At 41.6% G+C, this 3,564-nt stretch overlaps 1 protein-coding gene across 3 annotated transcripts in view; it reads left to right on the top strand.

Annotated features, from left to right (window-relative positions):
• The window catches only part of rassf5 (Ras association domain family member 5), a 26,080-nt gene that overhangs the window by 19,026 nt on the left and 3,490 nt on the right, over nt 1-3,564 (top strand). The gene's annotated exons all lie outside the window — the stretch shown is intronic.

The following is a 3,564-nucleotide window of genomic DNA, read 5'->3' as shown; positions in this document are numbered from 1 at the left end:
GTGTGTGTGTGTGTGTGTGTGTGTGTGTGTGATGAGCAGGAGGTGTGTTGAGTTTATCCTGGTCTGCTTTTTGATGCAGTAAAAATGAATGAGTTACATCGCTGTATTTTTCACATACACATTTACAGCATGACTGTCTGCAGTATCTCATAGACTCCACACATCAAGCAATTAGTAGGAAACAACGTGTGTAGAGGTGGACTAATACATTACTTATTATAGAACTGTTCTGTATCAAGTGTGACTTTGAAGTAATGGTAACTGGCAGTAAGTTATGTCACAGATAATATATAAACTTTAAAATATGATGCATAGCTTTACATTACAGGGCCATAAAAAGTACACTGGGATCACATACATCAGCTTGTGTGTGTTCTCCATCTTCGCCTCTTCGACACTTGATCCAGTAAATGCGTTGCGCTATCGTGTGTGTGTATGTTAATGGTTTATCATTGAAATCTGTCCACATTGTTTGCTCTGTATTATTTGAGTATCGTTAGTTTAGTTCTGACAGCGCCGCCGTGTCCTCAATCTTGGCCAGTTGTAACAGATCCTAGACTCTAGTGTTACCTGAAGATCAAGATGTCAATCACACACACACACACACACACGCACACACACACGGGTTTGACTGACGCAGTCAAGAGTGAGTTCAAGTTAACAAAAAGGTTGTCAGGTTTAGTGCATGGTTTCATATTGACTACTTTGCAGCCACATTTTCAAGCAGTTATATGACCTCTCCTGTCTTATCGCATCAGAGTGAGTGCATCAACACTTCCTCAGTCACAATGAGGGGAGTGTGTGTGTGTGTGTGTGTGTGTGTGTGTGTGTATCTGAGTATCTGTGTGGTCATTATGACCATTATGTAACAGCCTATCTTACACGCTAAAGCTGCTTTACATCTCTCTGAATCCTCCATCATTAAACTGGATTAACTGGCCTGGACCTGTCACCTGTAATATTGTCATTATCAGACAGTGACCAATCATTCTGTTGGAACACTTATTGCTAGAGGCTAATGCTTTCTGGGTAAAATCGACCTTTAGTTGTCGTATCCTTTCAGTAAAGAGAACGTATTTGATCACTTGGGTCATCGGGTACACTGTTTGCCCAGACGCTCCATGCCTATCACTGTGCATGTTGAGTAAAAATGAAGAACTTATAAAAATGCTAAATGCAGAAAAACCTGAACGTCTGGCGTATGAGATAAGAACCAAAATGCACTCTGGGAATATAAATGATTTTCATGTGTTTTCCCATAACCACAGTTCAGACTGCTGAAGTCTTTTTTGGAGATCTCTCTCTGTTTCTGTGTCTTGCCGGTCATCGGCTCCCTCGTGACCTGGTCCAAGCAGGGCAGTGATCCAGGACTCGTGGAACTCTCAGGGGCGGAAACTGCTCTATTGTTCCGCTCTATTGTCCCCTGACCACTGACTGGTATTTAGAAAGGGAGGGCAGGGCTCTGCCTCTGATACATTTAGAAACTTGCATACAAACGCAGGAATTCCTGCGAGGTGCTTTTCACTTTGTTGCCTTAGACTGGGAGGGATTTTGCATACAAGTCGTCTCCTCCGTGCTCTGCCACGCACACTTCATGTTTTATTGTTATTTATTATTATTATAACCAGTTTTATTAAATGTGTGTGGATTTATTTTATCAGTGGTCCGATTAGTACTCTTACTGATTCTTTGTGAATATTTGGAGATACAGAACCACAGCGCTGTGAACTAAGATGAGCGCTGTGAACCAAGGCTCCATCTTAGGCCCTATTTTGTTTTCCATTTATATTAACGATGTAGCAAAAGCTGCAGGAAATTCCTTGATTCATTTGTATGCTGATGACACCATCATATATTCAGCTGGTCCCTCACTCTACTCTGCTGTGTCCACTCTTCAACAAAGCCTCACCTCCATCCAACAGTCTCTCCACAGCCTCCACCTGCTCCTCAACCCCAAAAAGACCAAATGTATGCTGTTTGACCAGAAAAACCTCATCATTCCCAGCCCTCCCAAGGTCTACAGTGCTGATGGCTCGGAGCTGGAGTTTATCAGCTCCTACAAATACCTTGGATTCTGGTTGGACTCGTCTCTCTCATTTAACATACACATCAATAACCTTCTGGCTAAAGTCAAAGCTAGACTGGGTTTCCTGTATCGAAATAAGGCCTCCTTCACACACTCTGCCAAATTCACCCTTGTGAAAATGACCATCCTTCCTCTATTTGATTACGGCGATATAATTTATAAAATGGCATCAAAGACCACCCTCAGAAAACTGGACACACTCCACCACTCAGCAATCCGTTTTTCCACATGTGCACCCTTCACCACCCACCACTGTGCTCTTTACAGATTGGTGGATTGGCCCTCCCTTCATACCAGGCGGCTACAACACTGGCTGCTTGTGGTCTATAAATCCATTTTGGGAATGACTCCTCATTACCTCTCAAATCTTCTGCGCATTTCTGACAGCAATCGGCATTTAAGATCCAGTGACTTCATTAGGCTCATCATTCCAAAAGTCCGTACTGTGTTTGGTCATAACTCCTTTCATTTTGCCGCTGCAAAGGACTGGAACTCATTACAAAACACACTCAAACTAACAGCTCTCACCTCTCTCAACATGTTCAAACATAAGCTGCAACAAGTTATAGTTGACTGCTGTACTTGCTGACCAGCCCTCACTTCTCTTTCTTTCTTCCATTTTTTACTAATAACATCCAGTAATCTGCCTTTTATTTTGTACATAGTGTTTATTATTTTATCTAGGTTGTTTTTAGTCATTTTTCCACTGTTTGTTATACTGTATTGTATCTGTGTTGTTTGTGTAACTTGTGTGGACTGTGCTACTGCCTCTTGGCCAGGTCATCATTGAAAATGAGAATTGGTTCTCAATTGATTTTACCTGGTTAAATAAAGGTTAAATAAAATAAATTAAAAAAGATTCATTTTTTTAAATGTTTGCATCCTAATTAAAAGAGATTTCAATCGTTGAATTTATGGCGTGTTGTGATAATAACAGCCGCTTTTACTGCTGTTTCACAACAACATGGAAAATGACTACGATAGAACCACCAAGAGTGTGCAAGAGATAAAAGCAGCAACAAAAAGAATGAACAATGTGGTCGACAAAACTCACAAGTCCCTCTGTTCTTGCTGTTCCTAGTCACACATGGACACACACACACACACACACACACACACACACACAGAGAGTTCAGCCCTGTTATCTATCTCCAATCGTCAGCCTTGAAATTTGAAATATTATAATGTGACCACCTCTTTTTGATGCTGGGATGAGCTAAACTGCACTAGTCCTGTGTGTGTGTATGTGAGTGTGTGTGTGCATGTGTGTTGTTTATTACCAGGTGCCTCAGCCTATGTGTGTGCACACATAAACACACTCATGCACTTACACACTGCATCTGTGTTGAATGAAACTGACTTCATCACACACAACTCGAGGACTCCCCTACAGAAATGATTCCCTGCATTCTCTCTCTTTCTCTCTCTCTTTCTCTCTCTCTCTCTCTCTTTCTCTCTCTCTCTCTCTCTCTCTCTCT

This window comes from Anarrhichthys ocellatus, unplaced genomic scaffold (assembly GCF_004355925.1).
Source record: "Anarrhichthys ocellatus isolate YVR2014 unplaced genomic scaffold, GSC_Weel_1.0 scaffold1, whole genome shotgun sequence".
In the NCBI taxonomy this organism is placed as follows: domain Eukaryota; kingdom Metazoa; phylum Chordata; class Actinopteri; order Perciformes; family Anarhichadidae; genus Anarrhichthys; species Anarrhichthys ocellatus.
This window is presented reverse-complemented; position numbering and strand designations above follow the sequence as displayed.